The sequence below is a fragment of the Chiloscyllium plagiosum genome, chromosome 18, assembly GCF_004010195.1.
Source record: "Chiloscyllium plagiosum isolate BGI_BamShark_2017 chromosome 18, ASM401019v2, whole genome shotgun sequence".
NCBI lineage: Eukaryota > Metazoa > Chordata > Chondrichthyes > Orectolobiformes > Hemiscylliidae > Chiloscyllium > Chiloscyllium plagiosum.
Genome location: NC_057727.1, coordinates 69216056 through 69241228, shown reverse-complemented (window position 1 = coordinate 69241228; position 25173 = coordinate 69216056).

The following is a 25173-nucleotide window of genomic DNA, read 5'->3' as shown; positions in this document are numbered from 1 at the left end:
TACCCTAAAACTATGCCCTCTTGTAGTTGATCCCTCAACCAAGTGGAACAATTGCTCTCTACTCACCCTTTCCATACCCCTCATAATCTTATATATCTCATACATGTCCATGGTATATATTTGTAGATACAGTGATCCATATTGCATCATTATCTCACTATCCATGCTGTAATGGTCCAGCAGAATACATGATGTAGACTGTCAAATCAACAATCATTAAGTGTTGAGCAACAAAACAAGTTTTTCACATTGCATGGCTATATTTTCATGAAACACCATTGGAAAGAGGACCAACATCCCCAGCATAGCTTACATTGGGAAGATAGCTGCAAATGATCTTGATTAGCAAGCAGCTGTCAAACCATTTTGAAATGAAAGACATTGATCTTTAATGTCAAAAGAGAAAGAAAGAAATGAACGACCAGTGAGGAAGTTGAGAACTAGCATAATAAGCACGATGGGCATAGAAAAAGTAAGTCAGAAATCTAGTCAATGATACCAGCAAAAGTTTTTTAAGATATGCAACCAGTGAGGTTGCACAAAGTCATTCCCAATCTAGTGTTACATTTTGAAGGAACAGCATTAAGCTTAGATCAATGTATGATACTTGGAGAAAGTGAAGACTGCAGGTGCTGGAAATTAGAGTCAAGAAGTACATTCGTTGAGTGTTGAGCAAAATAGAATGTATCTGCAAATATAATTGTGCATATATAAATTCACTCCATAGACTTACATATATATGTGCGTGCGTATGACAGAGAGACTGCAATCTTGGATATCTGCAATTTTGCCCAAAAAATGCACAATCTGCAGGAAGTCAATGCTGGCAGTCAATACATGTAATATTTTGTAAATTCCACTTTGGAAATAGAACCAGTCTGACTCAAGATTGGGATACAGACAGACTCTGACCTCACACCTTTATTGGCTGAGCTGAGGTGTCACTTTTGGTACAAAATCTTAAGTTATCTCGAGAAGGTGACTTAAAAGAAATTCTGGGATTTACATATTATTGAACTGAAACCAAAAGACGAAAGACTTAAAATGCAGGTTTGTTCAAAGTATCACTGTATGATACTGTAATCTTTCACTATAAATTCTGTGTCTTATGATCTTATTCTCCACAACCACAGAGCAGCAGTCTGAAGGCTAGTGCTTCAAAATAAACCTTTTGGACGATAACTTGGTGTTGTGTGATTTTTAACCATGCTGCAGAGAGTGAGGGAGAAGATTCCAATTATGATGTTTGTGTGATGTGGCTGAGCAACAGCAACTACCAGCAAGATAACCAAGTTTTCAACTAAGATCAACCAAGAATAACACAAACCTTTAGAGATGGGTAGAAGGTCACCAGATCAGATCAAGTTACCAAGCCCCCAGAGCATGATATTAAATTTTCAATTATTAATCATCTGAACTCTGTTTTATCTGTCTGCATAATTGTTGAATTAGCAACACATACCCATGTGCAATGATAGCAGCTTGTGATTTCTTTGGAAAAAGGGGGGTGTTGTGTTACGTCTTGATATTGTTGTAGATATATTTTATTATTCTTTTTCATAGGATGAGGGCCAGCATTTATTGCTCATCCCTAATTGCCCAGAGGGCAGTTAAGTGTGAACCACAACGCAGTGAGTGTGGAGTCACATGTAAGCCAGCCCAGGTAAGGAGAACAGTTTCCTTCCCGAAAGGGCAATGGCGAACCAAATGGGTTTTTCTTAACAGTTTTGCAGTCTTCATTAGACTCTTAATTCTGGATTTGTTATTGAATTCAAGCTCCACCATCTGCCATGCCATGTCCCCAGAACATTACTTAGATTAACAGTCGAGGGATAATACCACTAGACCATTTTAACTACCTGCAATTTTGCTTGTGTTCTCTTTTGTCATGGCTGGATATCTACAATTTTGTTGGTGGTTTCCATTTGTGTTTACTAATCTTCAGTTGTACCAGATTTCCTAAGTTGCCTTCTACCATTTATTCTCAGTTATATCTAAATGTCCCTATGATGTCCCATTATTTCCAAGCAGATCTGACTCAGTGGTAATACTTTTCTTTTGAACCAGAAGCAGGTGTATAGTTGGTAGGTGTGGATCAGATTCTTGCCAATAGCATAGGGCTCAATCCCCATTCCAGTTGGAGTTGATTTAAGACCAGCCTCTTCACCCTTCCAGTAGTGGAGGTCATAGCTCAACAGATCAGCCCTGTTGTTGTTCAGGGAGCTGAAGAAGAATTCCCAGCAATTTAACTTTGATGACATTTCAGAAACACCTCATCAATGCAAACTATCTTGTGGCTCTGGGAAAAAAAACATCAATTAAATACATGTCTATCTTTGCACGTATCACACTCTGGATTTTGTGGATAGACATAGGTTCAATTGCAGCATATATGAGGACATCAAACAGCTACTTAAAGAGGAATAATGTTCAGTTTTAAGAAAAAAAGGGCAGGAAAGTGGCAAAAAGTCGTAATGCTCATTCAGAAAGCCTATATGGGCACAATGGGGTAAATGGCCTTCTGCAGCACTGCGACAATTCTGTGATTCTACGATGTACAGGAAACTACAGTTGTTATAAGAATAGAGAAAAATCATCCAGTTGTTTATCATATCCAGGGGCGCCCCACTGCAATTGCAGAGATTCATTGTTGTATAAATGTTCAGTGAAAATGTTGGAAAACTGATACACGGCTGCCAAATTTCCACTCAGGCAAGTTCTAATAGTTTGCAAAAGTTAACTAATCTACAGAAAGTCAGCAAGAAGCTAGGTGCCTGCTCATATTTGTAATGAGACAGGATGGGCCAGAGCAGGGAAAATTGAAGCAAGCTGCTATCTTCAACAAGCAAGTTTTCCTTTTGTTTAAACTGCAAAGAGCTCTCGAATGACTCCATGATTTGAAGTTGCATGCTAATAGCCATGCACTACAGAAAGTCCCTGGATTGAATCCTGGTCTGGATTGAGTTAGATTAGTTCATAGAATGATTACAGCACAGACGAAGGCCATTCAGTCTATTAAGCCAATGCAGACTCTCTGCGAGAGAAATCTAATGCATCATCCTCCCCTACTCTTACCCCGGTTGCAGCGCAACGTTTCAAGATATTCTGCAAAGGTTTCACGATACATACTCAGTGGCCTGCAATGAAGAGAGGAAAGAAAAGTAAAATCAGTTAGGATTCCAACTAGTGACTGAAATGGGTCACTCTTGCATTGGTGGACTTGGCTGTAGTGCTCATCAACATTCTCTGTCAAAATGAACAGATAAAGAATTATTGGTTCAGATAGAGGTAGAGGACATTTAATATTGGTGAAACCATACCCCAGCAAGGACCAACAGTTCAGTTCTCATTTTCCCAGCCTGCTGCAGTAACTTTCCTAGCTGAGAAATTGCTGAAGAACAAAAGATATTGAAGTACGGAACAAACACCTTGGGAGCTGAGGGCAACTAATTGCTTCGACAAAAGTAGAAAACAAATCAGTAGCCCCCTTATATACTTCAGTGAGCGACTAGCTTGGGCAAAATTCAGACTTTGCAAAGCAGCTCTCAGCTTTTTGGGTTAATTCCTTGGCTGCTGTATCTGGGAGGAGCTGTTTCCTGGCTTAGCTTAATAGCTTGTTCAGGGCCTGTCAAATGTCTCGGCAATGAGAAATGGTCTGAAAATACAGACATTCGACATTTCTTTTCTTTTTCCTAGTCCACTATAAGTGCTAGCACAGGAAATCTGTCTGTGGGATGAATTTATTAATCCTTAGGTTGAGTTTGAGGTAAAACTACAAGATTGCTTACAGATGATATTTTAACTTCACTTCCAGTGTGAACAATGTATATTATGCATGACAATAACTAGAGAAGCTGCACTTTGACACTTACATTACAACAAAAAAACATGATCGCTGTTAAGCACAGGGAGTTCGATACATGTGCAACGTGGTATGTGTATGTGTGTGTGTGTGCATGTGCATGTGCATGTCTGTGGATGTGTGCGTCTCTGTGTCTGCATGTGCGTCTCTGTGTCTGCGTGTGCATGTGCACATGTGTGTATGTGTGTGTGCGTGTGTGTATGTGTGTGTCTGTGTGTGTGAGTGAGTGTGTGCATGTGCGTGTGCGTGTGTTTGTGTGTATGTGTGTGTGAGTGTGTGTCTGTGAGTGAGTGTGCGCATGTGTGTGTGTGCGAGTGAGTGTGTGCGGTTGTGAGCGCATGTGTGCGTGTGTGAGTGAGTGTGTGCGTGTGAGTATGTGTGTGTGCATGCGTTCTCTGTGTCTGTACGCACGTGTGTGCGTGCATGTGTGTGTATGTGTCTGTGTGTGTATATGCATATGTGTGCATGAGTATGTGCGTCTATATATGTGTGTGCGTATGTGTCTGTGAGTGAGTGTGCGTCTGTGTTCTGAGTGAGTGTGTGCATGTGTGTGTGTATGTGAGTGTGAGTGTGCATGTATGTGCATGTGTGTGAGTGTGTGTGCATGTGTGTGTGTGCGTGTATGCGAAAGATGCTACTTTTCTTTCTCTTTGCCTGATACTTGCATGGTTTAGAAGCCCTTCTGCTTACCTCATTTTTTTGTTCTTACCTTACTGATATGATTTTAGTCAAACAGAATAAATTTTGGTCTTGTGATGAACCCAAGCTTCTGATGGCCTAACACCAGTCCCTGAAATCCCCAGCCAACTTGGCTGCACCTTGTGTCTGGATTATTTGGCTGAACTTTCACCCTCGCCAAGCTTTCTGTAGGGTGAAATGTCTATAGCCTGCGTCCAGCTTTTGCCAGTTTTGTAACGTCATCGTGTCTCCTCTCCAGAAAGGCATTTTTCCCTTCCCATTCATCTTCATTACCTACAACATTGAACACTGACCTGCTTGCAAGCCAGTGTAGTGGCTACTGTAATGGTTACTGAGTGAGGCCCAGCCCAGGGTGTTGATCCTGAGCATTCCTCCCTCTTTCCCTCAATAGGTGTCCAGCCTCTGTTCATGCCTTAACTCCTTTATCCCCTTCAATAGTGCATACAGCTTCTGTTCACTTATATTTGCCTCTCAAAGTTAGAATTTTACTGAATTGATCAAAGGTCTCTGCTAACAGTTAGTCTTTTTGTGCTGAAGTGTTATTCATGAAATCAAGGCTGAGAAACATGAGCAGGAATCATGCCTGTAGTTGTCTTTGGTGTAGGGGCAATAGTCATGACCTTGTCTAATGGTGCTACCTGAGCTGAAAATGTGTTGCTGGAAAAGCGCAGCAGGTCAGGCAGCATCCAAGTAGCAGGAGATGGTGCTACCTAGTGATATTGAATGTAACTGCCTGTTATAGGAAACGTTGGCAGGGTGTATAAGGGCAGTTAATTCAATATCACCCAAGTTATCTTCATTCTCTTATGTATAATCTATGATCTGCTGTGAGAAATGTACACTGTCCCTCTATACAGCCACTGAGAGCAATTCTGAATTGAATTATGATTCCTTCAGATTTCCAGCAAGTAACCAGGGCTACTTCTAAACTTGAGTTCTTTACCACCTCAAAGGACAAGCATAGCACACACATGGCAAAACCATCATCTTCAAGGTCCTCTTCAAGGCACACAACATTCTTACTTGGTTCGATATCATGGTTCTTTCATCGACACTGGGTCAATACCCTGTCTAACATCCCTTATAGGTGTCCCTACACCACATGGATTGCTGTTGCCAAGAAGACCTTCCCAAGGGCAACTGAAATAGATGCTGTAGTGGTAAACAATGGCCTGTGAAGGAATCGAAGAAAATGTATTTTTTGGAGGCAGCAACAGAACATCCCTTTTCATTCTCTTGTTCACCACCTTGTCATGTTAGCATTGGGTTGGACAGTACTAAGTACATTGAGAGCCAGTTTGCCCCCAAAAGGTCAGGGAGCTAACTAGATATTCTGTTTTCTGCATCATATTTTTAACTCTATAGTTGCATTGATTAGTGACATTAATTTGGAGTAAATCATATTGCAGTATATTAGTATCCATCATCCTGGTTACCTGCACTCAAGGACATCGGATACCTTGACGAGCACATGAGAAGGGAACCTAAATAAACCTTCAGAGCAACATTTCTGTTCAGCTTATATCATAATCTCAAAGTTAGAATTTTACTAAATTGAGCAAAAGCCTCTGCTTGCTGTGAGACTTTTTGTGTTGAAGTTGTGTTTATGAAATCAAAGTTAAGAAATAGAATGTGCATCAGAAACACCCAGGTGAAGTTAACTGGGGAAGAAATCTCCCTCTGACTCAATCAATATCCCTGAGGCTTACTCTCAGCAACATGTCGCAAAGGCCTTTGGTTTGACTTTTGTTTGATGTTTTCCACACCACTCCATCTTGTGCAAAGACACACCATCCTACAAAAGGCCTCAGGGCTTCATCCCAGGTAAAATCCATTCCGTCAGTTATGTTACCTAAAGTTTAGGTTCAGCATTCACTTGCACACTGCCAACACACTCCAGGCTGTGGTCTTATTATCCAGATTCTACTCCAAAATCATGTGCTGAGATGGTCTATCAATTTAACAATGGCAAGGGTAAGGCTGCCCTTCCTGCCTCAGACTGTGTTTGTAAGTCTGTAGTTCCAACTCTTGTCAATCTGCCTGGCTATTCACTCAGGCTCAATACAGTGGTGTACAATCAGACTTTTATGTTGAGTTCCAAACTGTCCTTCTGTTGCTAAGTGCCAAGAATGTTGACCATTCACACAAATATTTCCTTCTGTTGTTTGCTGAATTCCTCATTTAGAACTGCCATCGTTTCTAAGATTGGTTTTCCAAACACAGCTTGCCCACCCTCCTCTATGCCTTGTATTGTCACAGCTCAGGCTGGAGGAACGTACTGCTGTTCTCTTCCACTGCACCACGGATCACAACATAAATTAAATGTAGTTTTCTCAGTTACTGAGGTAGTCTGTATCAGATCACTTTATCTGTATCAGATTTTCAAATTAAGTGACCTGCTAACCAGGTTTCTTAATAAAACCAATTATTGGTTTATAATAAAAACAAAAATTATTCAATGAAGGTGCAATAATTATTTACATGCGCAGTCAGTAATATTGAAGTATATCCCTCTAAATATCTCCAAAACAAATAAACAGGTAAATAACATACACCCCCACTTCAGGAAGAAAGAGAAAAAAAAATCTCTCTGCAGAGATTGATTTTTTTTTTAAAAAAGGACTTTGGCCATTGTGTTATTCTTGAAGACAATAGGATAAACTACAAGATGTTCCAAAGTATGGTGCTGTAATGTTCTGACACACATGGTCAAGTCAGGCTATTGTGTCTAGAGACTTTGCAGGCACAGCTTGCTCAGAAAATACAATATTGAGATATTTCTTCAATCACTCTCTCAAAATGAACAAACAAGACTCACTCTGAATTCAACACCAAAGTTCCTTTAGAAACAGGAGAGATCGGCTGGATAGCCCTTCTGCGCAAGCTTTTTATCCTCCACTGAGGCTCAAGTAAAAATGAGAACGTCTCCAAGGCAATCACTGTTCAAAACAGCCCCAGCAAGTGTCTATCACAAAACAAGCAGTTATGACCGTGTCATTGCTAGGAAGCCGTGTTAAAATATGGTTCCAATGTTCATAGGGAATTTTAAAAATATCTCTTAACAAAAACCTCCAAATATTTCCACGAAACATGAAATAACGCAGACCTTTCCACATTCCCTTAAAACCTGTGTCCTCCAAGAAATGTAAAATATGAAGTGTCTTTCTAACAATGAACTTTGCAGCTTGGCTTCTCTTTCACACAACATCTGCTCTATTTGCCATGTCTAGTCCTGATTTTCTTCCTTTCCTGTACAAAGTTAATGACATTACAACTATGCATTAGTACGCATTCTAATGGTTTAGTCAGCATTGGGCAGCTCTGGAATGCACTTACTCATTCATTCTCAGTTAACATGGATAAAGTGATCTAGTGAATTTCCAGTAAGGAGTTCTGAATTCAAACCGTTCCCCCTCATGTGCTGATTTATGCTCATACATTCCAGAGAGGAACAATGTATAATAATTCAAGCCAGGAATCTTGATTAGTGAAAACTAGCTTGAAACTTGGCTAACTGAATCTTGGATTGGCTGAGCGTGACACATTGGAGCCTCTGACTTAATATCTTCTTTCCAGGGCAACGTTAATACAGTGAAACACAAAGCCTGGCATGTTGAAATGTTCCTGCTCAAAACAATTGAGTGACCTGCAGTGACAAAATAGCCATCCAGGGGCCAGGCTGACTCTTTGAAGTAAACCCATAATCCAAAACCTATCCTTGCACAACACTCAGAGCTAGCAGGTCATCAGACCACTGTGTGCACTCATTCGTCTCAGAGTGCTGTGTAACATTCTTCAATATTACAATGAAGGTACTAAAATGGGTAGAGTGCGTCATCCTCAAAATGAACTGGATGATTAACAAAGAGAGAAGGTTTGCTGTATTTGCAGAGAAAGGCAGAAGAATTGGACTAGCTGTGTTGCCCTTGCAGAGAGCTAGCATTAACAAAATGGGCCAAATAGCCTACTTGTCTGGAGTAACCATTGTATGCGATTTAATTTGAGTCCTTCTTAAGATGGAGGTGGATACGAGAAATGATGAATTGCAAAGCACTTTCCAGTAGCTTTAAAATGTACAGAAAAACCCCAGGTCCGATATCTAGCTGTCAGCTGCAGCTCAGTGGAATACTCTCACCTCTAGGACAGAAGTACGTTTTTCAGAGTATAATCCCGAGACTTGAAACATAATCGAGGGATGACACTTCAGTAAGGGAACGCAGCACTGCCAGCAAGTATCAAGAATCAGAGGAGATACAAGCAACAATCAAACTGCGACTGTTGGGTGGACATAAAGACATCCATGGAAAAGGAGGAAGTGAGGATGGCAGATGTTGGAGAGCAGAGTCGAGAGTGGGGTGCTGGAAAAGTACAGCAGGTCAGGCAGCATTTAAGAACCAGGAGAATCGATGTTTTGGGCAAGAGCCCTTCATCAGGAATGAGGCTTGTGAGCTGAGGAGGGTGGGGCTGGGGGTAAGGTAGCTGAGAGTGTAATAGGTGGATGGATATGGAGGTAATGGTGATAAGTCAGAGAGGAGGGTGGAGCAGATAGTTGGGAAGGAAGGTGGACAGGTAGGACAGTCATGAGGCTGGTGCTGAGTTGGAAGGTAGGAGTTGGGATAAGATGGGGGAGGGGAAATAAGGAAACTGGTGAAATCCATATAGATGCCTTGTGGGTCCCAAGGTGGAAGATGAGGCGTTCTTCCTCCAGGCATTGGGTGGTTAAGGTGTGGTGATGGAGGCGGCCCAGCACCTGCATGTCTTTGGCGGAGTGGTGGGGGGTGTTGAAGTGTTCGGCCACAGGGCAATGGGGTTGGTTGCTGCGGGTGTCCCAGAGATGTTCTCTGAAGCGCTCTGCAAATAGGTGTCCTGTCTCCCCAATGTAGAGGAGACTGCACAGGGAGCAGTGGATACAGTAAGTGACGTGTGGAAGTGCAGATAAAACTCTGATACATGTGGAAAGCTCCTTTGGGCTTTGGACGGAGGTGAGGGAGTCAGTGTGGGTGCAGATTTTGCAATTCCTGCAGCGGCAGGGGAAGGTGCTGGGAGGGGAGGGTAGGTTGGTGGGGGGGCATGGACCTGACAAGAGAGTCGTGTAGGGAATGGTCTTTACAGAAAGTGGATGGGGAGGAGAGGGAAATATATCTCTGGTGGTGGGGTCTGTTTGCAGGTGGCGGAATTGGCGAAGGAAATGGATCTAGTGGTGCAGTAGTAGTGCCCTACCTCTAGTCCAAAGGAACCTGGATCTATGATGTTACTTGTTTCAAAGAAAAGCTGGGAAGTTCTCCCCATTGTCCTGAATAATATTGCATGAAACAATTCACAATAAACAAACAACCTGGTCATTTTCACATTGCATCATCTAGAAGCATCCTGTGTTGAAATTAGCTGCTATATTTCCCCTACATTACAACAATGGTTTCACATCAAAAGTACTTTGTTGTCCGTAAAGTGTCTTGTGATGTCCTGATGCGAAGAAATATGTTCCACCAAAATCGCTTCTTTCTATTTTCCAGTCTCACATGAGGATTGATCACAGTAAGGTTTTTGCTTTTTACTTTTCTCTGGGTTCTTTATAATCTTCGATTTACACACAGTGTAAATTACATGCAGTTTCTCCCATTGAAATTCCTGGAGTGATCTATCTCAAACCAGTCGCTAGCTTTAAGCATCATGGTATGATGACTGGTTAGGGAGTGTCTCTAAATTGCACTTTCATGCCGGGATGTAGCACTTCAGCAACTATTGCTGTATAAATGCTAGTGCACAAATAACAGCAGGAACCTGCATTTGTTTAGCCCTTTTAAGAAATAAAGTGTCCCAAGATGGTACACAAGAGAATTTAGATGTTACCACATAAGGTAATCTTAGGGGAGATGGCCAAAAGTGTTGTCAAGGCGCTAGGTTGTAAGGAGTGAAGATGAGTGGTACAAAGGCTATTGTAGAGCTTGAGGTCTGAGGCGTGGCTACCAGTGGTGAAGTAATTGAAATTCAGGGATGTGCAAGAAGCCAGTATTAAATGTACACACAGTTTTCTCAGAGCATTGTAGACCTGGAGGCTATCAGAGATAGGAAGGAGCCAGACCATGGAGAACCTTGTAAACAAATATAAGAATATTAAAATCGCTGTATTAAGGGATCAGCATAGATCTATATCCACAGGTCTGACAGATGCAAACCTGGCGTGAGTTAAGACACTGATAACACAAGCACGAGCAGGTTCAAGAACAACTTCTTCCCGGCCATTATTAGACTGGTATGTGGACTCTCTAACTTCAAGTAATGCTGATCTTGCTAACGTTGATCTTGCCACGCACACACCCTGTGTAGTGTATGTCTCTGTCCAATTTGTTCACCCTATGATCCATATGTACTTGCTCACTATGATCTGCCAGTACTGCTCATAAACAAAGCTTTTCACTCTATTTAGGTGCACGTGACAATAAATCAAATCAAATCAAATCCAATTTGAGTTTATGAAGGATAGAAAGTGGGAGACCAACCAACAGTGTACTGAAGTACACAAGTGCAAAGATAATGAAGGTATAATGAGATTTCAACATTTTGAGCTGGGATGTGTTGATGGAAGTGATGTTTCCATTGGTGAGTGCAGTCAGGGTGGGATATGGTGAGAAGATATTGATGATCATTACAACCTGGACACTGTAATTGTGTTTGAAGGTATGGAATTCATTGAGATTTCTGTTCCTGATTGTTCTCCAAGGCATTTGCTGGAAAGTAACTGGGGAGGATCAGTGTTGCTGAACTAGGATTGTGAAGTTGAATATTTGGGAATTCCAGCCCATCACATTCAGGAGTCTGGGTGAAATTTAACACGACCCAAGCCCAGGCTCCTTTCATAATCATGTAAAGAGCATGATCAACTGGAATGTACATGACCAAAGACAGGAAGTAACTGGGTGAGCCTTGTGAATTATCTCATTTCAGGTTCCATTGATCATCAATGTTGCAGGACTAAATATTCTCATGGCAACAGTAGAAAATATTGAGATTGTCATTACTGTTGCACATTACAATCATCAAAAATCCTCATAAACTCACACACAGACACACACGCACACACACTCACGACTCATGCTCACACACACACACACACACACACACAAGGGGTGTGGCCCCTTGAGCATGTCTTCCATCTCAGTGTTTATGAGTCTTGGTGTGTGAGTCGAGTCTGTTATTATTTGCCTGTTCCCCATTTTGAAGGACTGTTGTTTGAAGTTCCTTTCACATATATTCTGTAATCTCTCTCTCTCTCACTCCGATCAGTCACTTCATCCACAGCCATTTGTGACTGTGTCGGCCATCTTTTCAAAAACACACCACTTCAGAGTTATGCCCTGTCATTATGTTGACCAGGGATATTCCCTCTGAATTAATTGAGATTAGTATGAAACTGTGGACATAAGCATTTGCAGTAAACATCTTTAAATTTCCTTCATACTTTATATCATATGCAGGACAACAGACTGGATTCCAAGACATTTTTTCCACAAGAAAAGGGATACTATTGCTGCTGAAAATTATCCTCACAGTCACAGGCAGGTTTTATAATGCTTTAGATTGTGAGCTTTAAGAAAGACGAGGAGGTGATGTCTGCATAGCCACATGAACTATCAATCAATACACTTGATGAAAGAATGAATGGTGGAGCACTGTTAAGTGCTCGAACTCTTTTGAAAATGCTATGACAGCAGAGTTCCCCAGATCACCCTCCGGTTATAAATCAAACGGTTTTCACTATTGATCCATTGCATTCGACTTGACTTTAATATTTATGCAATTACAATGACTGGAAAAGAAACAGATGACCGGACATCCTTTATTTGACTCAGTTTGCTGACTGCCTCCAGACTGTGACTGGACGAAGCAACTACTGCACAGGGCTATTCTCCTGATGCTCGGTTGTGGGGCTGTGATTGATGATTGAGGGCTTTGAAGGAACACAGAATCGCCGGCCCCCTGCTGGAAGGTGAGCTGTGCACATAAACACTACACGCAGCCCCGCTGGGCCGAGGATCCCCGGCCGGGGGCCTGGCTACTGCGGGGAATGATCTCTCCTTTGGTGTCACTGTTTCGCTGACCTGACTTCTGTGTGAAGTGTAGGCTGGGGAGAGGTCAGAAAGTTAATGCTATTTACAGCTTTTGTGCCAGGTCTGGGCTACTGAAAGTAAACCTTCTGTCTGCAAGATCTTTGGACCAGAGCAAGCACAAGGCTGACTGACAGATAGGCAGGTGGGCTTCTCAAAGTATACAGTCAAGACTATGTCCTAAAATTACATAGTCTTAGCTGTCTATATATTTTTTTAAAACGCCGCATGCCAAAGCAATCTCTTAGTTTGTTGTACGCGCTGCCACCATTGTGCTTATTCCTCTACTGCATTCCAGTTCACCTAAGGTTAAACAAGTGGAAAGGAAAATGCTCAACAAAATAAAAAAAAACATCTCTCAGTCCCTGGGAGCAGCCACGCTGTCATTTCCCACATGATGGATATGGATTATCTCACCACTAAGAAGGGCTTCCAAATGCTCCATAACTCATCACCGTCCTGTTTTATGGAATGAAATAAGGTTTGAAATTCTTGACGAGGTGATCTGTTGCTCTTAGGGCTCAGCAGTATTTAGCTTCAGACTGGGCATTGTGCCTGTGTCCCAGGAAGCTTTCACCTCCAAGCTGTGACAGAATACCAGCGGAGGCAAGGAAAGGAAAGGCAGGACTTTATAAAGTATCTTTCACTACCTCAGGATATCCTTTAATGCATTACAACCAGTGAAATATTAGCTCACGGTGAGGTCCCACAAGGTAGCAATGGCATAATGGTGAGCCGCATTAGGCAGAGGCCCAGGATTCTGGGATGACTCCCCTACCCATTCTACAAGTGGAGCAGTGCAACCTTTTATAACTGCCTGGATGAGTGCAGCTCCAACAACACTCAAGAAGCTTGACGCCATCCAGGACAAAGCAGCCCATTTGATTGGCACCACATCCACAGCACCCACTCCCTGTACCACTGATGCTCAGTAGCAGCAGGGTGTACTGTATATACTGCAGTCGTTCACCTCAGACAGTACCTTCCAAACCTGCGACCACTTCCATCGAGAAGGACAAGGGCAGCAGAAACATGGGAACACCACGACCTTCAGGTTCCCCTCCAAACCACTCACCATCCTGACTTGGAAATACAGAGGAACGTCGATTATCCAAATGACACAGGGAGGGAGTATTTTGTTCGGATAATTGATGCCGGGTAACATAGTTAGCCAAGTATCGGGACATTGCGATCTCGTTCAGATAATCCAAAATTCGATTAATAGAATGCTGAATAATCGAGGTTCCTCTGTACATTGAAGTTCCTTCACTGTCACTGGGTCAAAATCCTGGAATTCCCTCCCTGTTGGCATTGTGGGTCAACCCACAGTAGGTGGACCTCAGCTGTTCAAAAAGGCAGCTCACCACCACCTTCTCAAGAGCAACTAGGGACAGGCAAGAAATGATGGTCCAGCCTACATCACACAAAATCAATACATAAAAGAGAATAAACAGTTCAACATTCTTTAGCTTGCTGCACTTTCCCAGATCTGAATTATGGACTCAAGTGTCTAGAGTGGGATTTGAAGCCACAATCTTCTGACCGTGGTTCTGACAATCGACTGAATCTCTGATCAAATTGAGCACCACTGTTGCTCATGTGTTCACTGTAGTCAGGCCATTGACTGACATAGAGGCATTGGACAGAATCTTCCCAGCACCTGAAGGACACAAGCATTGGCAAGTCAGTTGGGAAAGTGGGGTGAGATTGGCAGAAGTCAGACTCTCGATGTCTGGGAGAATGAACACAACTCTCTAGCCAGCTAGTGTATGGTGAGATGAGAATCTCCCTCGTGAGAGGCAAGAGGCCTATATATATCTGCTAGCAGGCGTCAGTATTCATTATTACCTAATCTGCCTTGTTGATATGCATATTCCCATTCTCCCAGTGAGAAACTATACAGCGACAATTCCCAACATGAAAGTCAGAGCTGGTGAGTCGAGCTAGCCACTTCCTTCTTCTCCAGGCCTCCATCTTGGACAGGGCATGTTCCATAGGCAGCAACCAGCACACTCCCCACCCACAGGCATTGACATCAGACATGTACCAGCCTGGCCATACCATCATGGCACATTACCAACAACTTACAATCTGGGTCTGCACTTAAGTGCTGCACTCTGGAGCACACTGGCGTTTCTTGTTGCAATGTTGCTGGTAAGACACATTGTTAAAAATCACACACCACCAGGTCATAGTCCAACAGGTTTATTTTGAAACACTTGCTGTTGGAGTACTCTGAAAACTAATACAGGTATTTCCAATTAAACCTGTTGGACTATAACCTGGCGATGTGGGATTTTAAATTTGTCCATCTCAGTCCAACACCGGCACCTCCACATCAGGACACTTTGTGCACAGGAGGAAGCACCCATCCCGTTGGAACCAGCCAGGGTGCACCATAGGTCTCATCACTCACTCTCTTAGTGTTCACTTACTTTTCATAGACTGTGATCCTCATATCATTTCTCGTCTTACTTGCCTTGCTGCTTTGACCTTTGCCTGCTCAGCCAAAACTTAAAGTCTGTCAGTGTTTCTGTTTTGCCTTCCTTCATAGCACAGACACAAAGCCAGGAAGATTATGGTGAATGTCAGCAGTGATCAGTCAAAGGAATGGATATGTTGCTGTAAGGCAGCCTGCTGTGTCAATCTCACCCCCACTGCATGGAGCAGGAGCTGAAGCATGAAACACATTGCAACGGTGTGATGGCCAAATGACTATGTCTCAAAGTTTAACAAGAGTGATGCTCAATGAAGACAACATTCAGTCAGCATCATTCACTATCAGTACAGGAGCTCCGCCACAGTCAATCAGCTGCCTAGGTCATTCACAGTCAGGGGTTCCATATCAGTGCAGTCCAGAGAGTGAAACCACTGTCAATCCCGTTGATCCAGTGCTAACACTCCGGGTATATCATGGAAAGTTAGCCGAGGAGCTGCACACATTGCAGACAGGGATCTGCTTACTCAGGTTGTCCATCCAAGTCAGTCAAGGGGTTGGGCCACAGTTTTTCCTGTGGGTCCATTGACTAAATGTCAAAGGGAGTTACAGAGTCATAGGGTCATACAGCACGGAAACAGACTCTTCAGTCCAACCTGTCTATCCTGACCATAATCCCAAACTAAACTTAGCTTGCCTGCCTGCACTTGGCCCATAATCCCTCCAGACATTTCTTATTCACATACTTATCTAAATGTCCTTTAAATGTTGCAACTGTACCCACATTCACCACTTTCTCTGGAAGTTCATTCCACACTGGAACTATTGTAAAAAAAAAATACCCCTCATGTCATTTTTAAATCTTTCTCTCCTCACCTTAAAAATATGCACCCTAGTCTTGAAATCACCCACGCTAGGGAAAAGACACCTGCTATTCACCTAATCTATACCCCTCATGATTTTATAAACTTCTAGAAAGTCATGCCTCAACCTTTTACACTCCAGCCTGTCCAGCCTCTTTTATAATGCAAATCCTCCATTCCTGGGAGTTATCAGAGACCACTGCAGTGGTAGGGAATCAGGACAATTCAATTGTGGGGATTGGAGGCGACATACTGGGATGCAAAGGGAGGGGCAACTAAATATATTGGGGGAGATGATAGAGCATGGGATGAAAAGTGATAATGTGGGAGGGTGTGTTTCGTCAATAGTCAGCAACTGATGGGGATAAAGTGCATGTTTGACATGATGAAGCAGTATACCCGGGGGCTCGGGAGTAAGGGGGAAGTGGCTAGTTAAAGAAATTGGTTGGGTGGATACATGGGGATGATCAAAGCCATTGTGGTTGATGAGGAGGGTGAAGAAGAAGGGGATATGAAGATCTGAGTGCCATGAAGACTGAGAGGCTGAGCTTGTGACTCACTCCATGAAGTACAATCACTGCTTTGTGGGGGAGGTGATATCCTAGGGGCACATTCCAGAGACCTGGGTTTGAATCCTAGCACGACAGATGGTGAAGTTTGAACTCAATAAAAATCTGGAATTAAGGGCGTAATGATGTCAGGAAACATCCATTCAGCTGACTAATGTCCTTTAGGGAAGGAAGGCTGCTGGCCTCCATGTGACTCCAGACCCACAACAATATGATTAAGTGCCAAACATCCTCCGGGCAATTAGGAATGAGCAATAAATGCTTGTCCAGCTGGCAATGCCCACATCCTGTGAATGAATAAGGAGATTCCTTTGTCATCCACTTAGCAAGTGCATAACGGGAATAAAAATGGCTGCCACCATAGGCAGAGTGAGCAAGGTTGAATGTTTCACTCTGTGAGAGAGGAGCATCCACTTCCATGCTATGCCCTTTTCAAAGGGCAATAGCATTGGATACAAATCCCCAAAATGCTGACCTACTGTACAGAGTCCAAATCCTGGCCCAAGCACTCTTGATCACATCATCCAACATCATGAATCCAGCCCATTAACAACTGTGATGACAAAGCAATGTACTACGACCTGGAAAGATTCACCTGAGTTGCTAAGTAACAATCATCTTCTAAGGTCCCATAGCCTGCAAATGGTGCAGAGCTCCTCACCTCACAGCTTGGATGACAGCGATAAGGATGGCTGATTCTGTACCTTCATTCTTATAGTTGCAGCTAGAATGATATTCAGTCACAAAGCTGCTGATGTAGAGTGAACACATATTTATTTTTGTGAGAGCATATTTACAGCAATATGTCATCCCATGCCTTCAGAGGATTTTTATTTTACCTTTCCCTCACACTACATCTACATCTGGATTGATCCACAGCTGTATCGAAGGGTTCCCATTCTACAGTGGAGTCTGTTGGCCATGAAGTTTTGGTCTGGCAACCCCAGAGGGACTTGTGACTAGATGGTCCAGACATGCAGAGTTAATGCTGACCAGAGACAGATTCACCCTCCTCGACTTGAGGATGGCAGATGGGGTAGGCAGTTTGAGGCCCAGCCACCTCTGGAGTTGTCTCCAGCTGGTTCACTACTGACACCTTCCTGCCTCCCTGCGAGAAAGGGGCAATGAGATCAGGATTGTCCCCTGTTGTAATGATGGTTCTGAGCACCAAAGCCTAAAGCCGTAGAGTGCAGATCCTTGTAGAGGCATTGAGTCTTGGCTCTCCATGGCAGCTGCCAACCTGACCATGGAGACAGCCAGTCACTTGCATGCCTGAGGCGGCAGGGTACGTGTGACATTGGAGTCTTCCAATCTTGGAGCCAGTTGACCTAATATCTCAGACAAATCTGCCTGCCACCCTGGGCCCGCTATTGCATTTGCATCAAGTTCTGAACTGCTGACATCATAGGCACTCCTGCCGTGGTGTCTAATCTTTGGCAGTCCTCCAGGGGCCTGGGGCTATTCTTCCTTGACCAGCCACAGAGAGATGGCAGTGATGTCCATCACCAGTGGGTATTGCTGACTCTAATGTACCCAGAATGCCCACTGAGCAGGGTGCAGGATGCAGCACTGTCAGAAGGAGCTGTGGCTTTGCTCAGAGGTGGAGGAGCACATGTCTCACGTGACTACCTTCTCATGTTTGAGCTGGTGTAGGAAAGATTAGAGCTGCAGGAAAAGCAAGGTGCCCCAAATGATTGAATAGGCAGCCTATAGGCCCTGCCTCTAGATTTGGGGAGTCAGGGAGATGACAGTGGGTGAGGAAAGATGCTTAATGTGATAATGAGAGTGGTAGACAATGTGACTTGTTGGGAGGTGGGCATGATAGCAGAGATAGAGTGAGCATGAGGTAACAGAGAGAAGATGGTGGCACTTACTCACACATCATTGATCTCCTTGCGGCATTTTTGGGTGTTTCTCCAGACTGTAGAAATAGCACAGAACTTGCACCAGTTTGGCAATTTAAAGTTGTGATTATTTTGAAATTGTGTGTCTCAAAACAGTAACACGTTATAACATAGCTGTGAATGTGTAGTTTCATGTACTTTAGCAAATCATTTTATGTAATTTTTAGCTTTAGCGATTAAAGTTTAACGGTGTAAAACGAGACTAACACAATTACAGTGAACTAACAGCTAGAAAGGTAAGATGTAAAATCCAGTTGGGCTTACTTAGCTAAATCCTAGTGATGATGATGTCTGCATTAAATCATAGAACAGAACAGCACAGTACAGGCCCTTCAACCTCTGTTGCTGTGCCGAGCATTTATCTTAATCTAAAGTCGACCTAACCTACACACTTCTCAATTTACTGCCATTCCATGTGCTTGTCCAGCAGTCGCTTAAATGCCCCTAATGTCTCTGACTCTACTACCACCACTGGCATTGCGTTCCATGTGCCCCATCACTCTCTGTGTAAAGAACCTATCTCTGACATCTCCCCTAGACTTTTCACCAAACACCTTAAAATTATGACCCGTTTTGACAGCTATTTCTGCCCTGGGGAAAAGTCTCTGGATATCTACTCTATCTATGCCTCTCATTACCTTGTACACCTCTATCAATTCACCTGTCTTCCTTCTTCTCTCCAATGTGAAAAGCCCTAGCTCACTCAACTACTCTCTTCATAGGCAGCATCCTGGTAAATCTCCTTTACACCTTCTCTAAAGCATCTACATTCTTCCTATAATAAGGCGACCAGAACTGGACACAATATTCCAAGTGTGGTTGAACCAGGTTTTATACAGCTGCAGCAATACCTTGTGGCTCTGAAACTCAATTCCCCTATTAATGAAAGCCAAAACACCATGCGCCTTCCTAACAACCCTATCAATTTGGTGGCAACTTTGAGGGATCTATATATGCGGACTCCAAGATTCCACTGTTCCTCCACACTGCCAAGAATCCGGTCTTTAACCCTGTATTCAGCATTCAAATTCAACCTTCCAAAATGAATCACTTCATATTTATAAAGGTTGAACTCCATCTGCCAATTCTCAGCTCAACTCTGCATCCTATCCATGTCGTGTTGTAGCCTGCAACAGCCCTCGACACTATCTACAACACCACTGACCTTTGTGTCATCAGCAAAGTTATTAACCCACCCTTCCATTTGTTCATCCAAGTCATTTATAAAAACTACAAAGAGCAGAGACCCAAGACCAGATCCCTGCTGGACACCACTGGTCACAGACCATCCAGGCGGAATACTTTCCATCAACTACCACTCGTTGTCTTCTTTCGGCCAGCCAACTCTGTATCCGGACTGCCAAATTTTCCTGTATCCTATACCTACTAACTTTCTGAATGAGCCTACCATGGGGAACCTTATCAAATGCCTTACTGAAATCCATATGCACCATACCCAGTGCTCGACCTTCATCAACTTGTCTCGTCACATCCTCAAAGGACTCAGTAAGACTTGTGAGGCATGACCTGCACCTCACAAAGCCATGCTGGCTATCTTTAATTGAACTATGTTTTTTCAAATAGTCACAAATACAATCTCTCAGAATCCTTTCCAGTACCTTGCATACCACAGACGTAAGACTGACTGGACTGTAAATGCAGAGATTTCCCTTTCTTGCAGACAGGCACAACATTCGCCTCTCTCCAATCATCCGGTACTACTCCCATGGAGAGTGAGGTTGCAAAGATCATCACCTGAGGTGCAGTAATCTTATTCCTTGCTTCCCGTAATAACCTTGGATATATCGCGTCTGGCCCTGGGAACTTATCTATCTTGATGCTTCCCAGAATTTCCAGCACCGCCACTTTCTTAATGTTCAATCTGCCCTTGATATTCTCACTATCAACGAGATTCCTCTCTCCCATGAATGCTGAAGCAAAAAACTCATTTAGGGCCTCCCCTACATCTTCAGACTCCAGGCACAAGTTCCATTCGCTATCCCTGATCGGCCCTACCCTCTCTCTGATCATTCTCTTATTCCACACATAAGTGTAGAATGCCTTTGGGTTTCCCCTAATCTTTCCCGCAAAGGCTTTTTTATGTCCCCTCCAAGCTCTCTTCAGTCCATTTTGAGTTCTTTCCTAGCTACCTTGTAATCCTCTAAAGCTGTTCCAGATCCTTGCTTCCTCAACCTTAAGTAAGCTTCCTTCTTCCTCTGGACAAGAAGCTCCTCTTCTCTTGTCATCCAAGGCTCCTTCACCTTACCATTCCTTGCCTGTCTCAGTGGGACAAAGTTATCCAACACTCACAACAAGTGCTCCTTAAGCAGCTTCCATATTTCTGTTGTGCATTTCCCATAGAATAATTGTTCCTAATTTATACTTAACAGCTCCTGTCTAACAGCAGTATAATTTCCCCTCCCCAAATTAAATACATTGCCATACTGTCTGCTCCTATCTGTCTGTATGGCTCTGGTAATGGTGAGGCAGTTGTGATCACTGTCACTGAAATGCTCTCCCACCGAGGGATTTGACACTTGGCCTGGCTTGCTGTCTAGCACCAAATCCAATATGGCCTCTCCCCTAGTTGGCCTATCTACATATTGAGTCAGGAATCCCTCCTAGACACACCTGACAAAATCGGTTCCATCCAGACCATCTGCACTAAGGAGGTTCCAATCAATATTGGGGCAGTTGAAGTCACCCATAACAACTTTTACATCTGCACCTTTCCAAGATCTGCTGTCGAATCTATTCTTCCATCCCTCTGCTGCTATTGGACGGTCTATAGAAAACACCCAATAAAGTCACTGTTACACACTTACACCCTTATTGTTTCAGTAGACAAACCCTCCTCAACAATCTCCTTTTCTACAGCTATGATGCACTCTCCAATTAATTATGCTACTCCCCCTCCTCTTTTACTTCCCTCCCTGTTCTTTTTAAATGTTCTAAACCCTGGAACATCCAGCAACCATTCCTGCCCCTGTGAAATCCATGTTTCCGTTATGGCCACAACATCGTAGTTCCAAGTACTAATCCATGCTCTAAGTTCATCACTCTTATACCGACACGCCTTGCATTGAAACAGACACAGTTTAACCCATCCCTTTGCCCTATCAACTGTGTATCCTTCCTGAAAGACACTCTGCATTCTCTTTCTAGATTAGAGTGGTACTGGAAAAGCACAGCAGGTCAGACAGCATTCGAGGAGCAGGAAAATCAATATTTTGGACAAAAGCCTGATTCCTGATGAAGGGCTTTTGCCTGAAATGTCAGTTTTCCTGTTCCTCGGATGCTGCCTGACCTACTGTGCTTTTCCAGCACCACTCTAATCTAGACTCTGATCTCCAGCAGCTGCGGTCCTCACTTTCACTCAGTGTATTCTCTTTCTGCCCATTCAACAACTACCCTCTCCACTGATCTGTAGCTCTGGTTCCTATCCCCCCCTGCCAAGCCAGTTCAACCCCTCCTGAAGTGCTGTAGCAAATCTCCCACCTAGGACATTGGTGCCCCTCCAGTTTAAGTGTAACCGGTCCCACCTTCCCCAGAAGGTACCCCAATGATCTACGTATTTGAAGCCCTTCCTCCTGTACCAGCCCTGTAGCCATGTGTTTAGCTGCACTTGCTTCCTGTTCCTCACCTCGCTAGCACGTGGCACCGGTAGTAATTCTGAGATTAATACATTGCTCGTCCTGCTTTTTAGCTTCCATCCTAACTCCCTGAAATCACCTTTTAGATCCCCATCCTTTTTCCTAGCTATGTCGTTGGTTCCAATGTGCACCATGACTTCTGGCTGCTCACCCTTCAGAATCTTGTAGACTCCATCAAAGATATCCAGGACCCTGGTGCCTGGAAGCAACATACCTTCCAAGAATCTTATTCGCGATCACAGAATCTCCTGTCCGTTCCTCTAACTATTGAGTCTCCTACGACTAGAGCTTACAGTATCATCAGTCCAGAACAATGCTTTGCTTTGGCACTTATAGCAAAATTTATTTAAAAAAATTCAATAAATCCTGGAAGATTGTAAAACTAATTTACTCCAACAGATTAAAGAAGAAATTGAGAATTAGAGATTGTTAATGTAAAGGTCACTTTACCAACAAACAGGATATATTATCCTCGAAACTTTGAAGGTTCTCTGGTTTCAGTTTATCTTGGTTGCTTGATGAGGGAGCTTTTAGCTGCTATTGTGCTCTGATGGGTTTGCAGCTCACTCAGGGCTCCTAGCCAAAGTAAATGACAGTTATATAGACCTGAATGTATACAGAGCAAGAATTAAGGTAATAATTGACAAAATACAAAACAATTGAGGCTTAATCTCAGTTTGAATCTTGTGGGGAACAGAAGCTGGGTGATTTTTCTTTTAGCTTGAAGCAGGTGGGAGGATCTACTGTAAGGCTCAAAGTGTCTTCTTGCAAAGGATAGTGGTCAGGTAAATTTGCTTGGAAGAGTAGGAAAAGTAACCAGAATAAAGGACTGAGGCCTTCACAGTCTAGGGAAGACAAATGGAGATGTTACCTCTGAGAATAGCTGGAGGTGTGAAGAATTAAAGATCATTTGCCGAGGACTGTGGAACACTTCTGAATGGCCCCCTACAGAATTAAATAACTTTAAGATTGATGTGTCTTCCAAGAAAATCTGTTGGGGAAATAGCAAGTAAACCAGAATCCCTAACACATGTAGTTAGAAAACATTTTGTTAAGTAATAGCCCCTGTTTTGATTAAATCTTCCAAATGCAATGATCCGTTTATTTTGTTGGAAGAACTTGAAATATTGTGGCATAGTTATATTAGATAAAACAAGGTTTTTGAGATTTATTTTTAAATGTTAATGGTCCCTAATTGGATTGTGGATAAAACAAGGTTGTGAGATTTAGTTTTAAACATTAATGATCCTTAAATAGATTATAATATGTATAAAGCTGAAAGCAAAGGGAGCCTCTTGTATGTGTTGGTCTGAGGACCACAGCTTTCTAGCTTCATGGTCCTGTTACCAGCAGGTGCCTTTTCAGCAGCTAACACAATTCTGTATCTAGTGCTGCTGACCAAGGTCTGGTCTCTTCTCAATAGCCATTGCCTGATGTGCCAATTGCTGATGCCAATCTGTGCAGGACCAAGTAAAGTTTGATAAGCTGTGATGAGCCTGTGTCTGTGCAGCCATCCAATGTAATCATCAACTGGATCTTCACTCACTTCTGAGACATTGGGCTTGTTGTCAAGTTGAGAGTCAGAGCCTATGTGAGTTGTCTGTCAAAATCACGTCTGAGCTAACTCTGTATGGGTAATTGAGTGTTGTTGATGGCTGTGGAATATTTCAAAGGTATTGTATATCACCTAATGTCTTGACAGGGCTTTCATCGGATGTTTTGTAGCTTTATACAGTGGGATTCCCATTGGGATGCACACATTAAGAATCTCATTGATGGTCGCGATGATGCTGTGGAGAAAATAAAGGTTACAAAGGCACATGGACCAGAAGGGCAGCAAAACAATGTAATGAGTAGCAAAGCAGTCGTGGCCTGAGGAGAATGTTAAGAAATGTTTCTTTACAGCACAGTGAATGCTCCTACACTGTTGGTTGGCCAGCAACACTGATTGTTCAAGGGTCGCAGACATTGATCTCATTCAGGTGTCAATCCTGTGTTAAATCAGGGAAACGGCAAGGTGGGGGTCTGTGTGGAGCACCATTGTTTTCAAAGAGGATCCACAGGTTTTCTCTTTGCATCGCCAACAGCATCCACCACCGCACGCACCACAGAAATCCAGTGAGGTCTATTACAGGAAGATGTCCCCGACTAATTTCATTCCAGGAGTTATTGTAACACCAAAGAGCAAAAGATCTTCGCCCAGCTTATTGCCTGTGTAACCAATAGGGGAGGAAGGATGGGAGATAATCTCTCTCTTTTACCTATTTCTTCAACGTTTTGAGGAGGTGTTCTAACCCCAGTGATTTTTAAGGGCAGACACAAAACAGACTCTCTGGCAGGTTAAAATAAAAAGTACGGATATATTGTTATTTGTACACCACCTGAAATATAACTGCAACAGACAATCTGCATTTGCACAAGATACAGACAGCCATGAGCAAGGATGATTACAAATAAAAGGTGGCACGCGCTGATATTTTTAAAAATGATCAAGAGTTACTATCGCTCTGATGCTTGGAAACATTGCAGGCCTAAGGATTCTCTTGATTCACTGAAGACAATGAAGTTTAGAAGTTTCTGACCCCTGTGGTGCAGAGCTCCTGTGGTCAGAATGAATTATCCCCACTTCTCTGACTGTGAATGAGTTTCCTAGGTATTGTCCTTCCTTTATGTTGGCAAGATAGATTCCTCTGTGGTCTTTGTCTCCAACACCTGCCTTGGGAACTCAAACTATTTCAGTCACATTCAATATTCCCATTGTCCACTCAAATGATACAATGGAATCAACCATTGTCACACAATGGGGAGTGGATGTTAGCCATGGGCACTTTCTCAGGATAAGATTCCTTCACCCACATCCTTGTAGGATTTCAAAATTAGACTCACCATAGTTTTTCAGTTTTTATTTTATTCATTTTGGGATGTTGGCTTCACCGGCTGATCAGCATTTATTGCCTGTTCCTAACTGCCCTTGCAAAGGTGGTGCTGCCTTCTTGAACTGCTGCAGTCCACCTGCTCTGGTTTGACCCACAGTGCCATTAGGGAGGGAAATCCAGGACTTTTACCCAGTGACAATGAAGG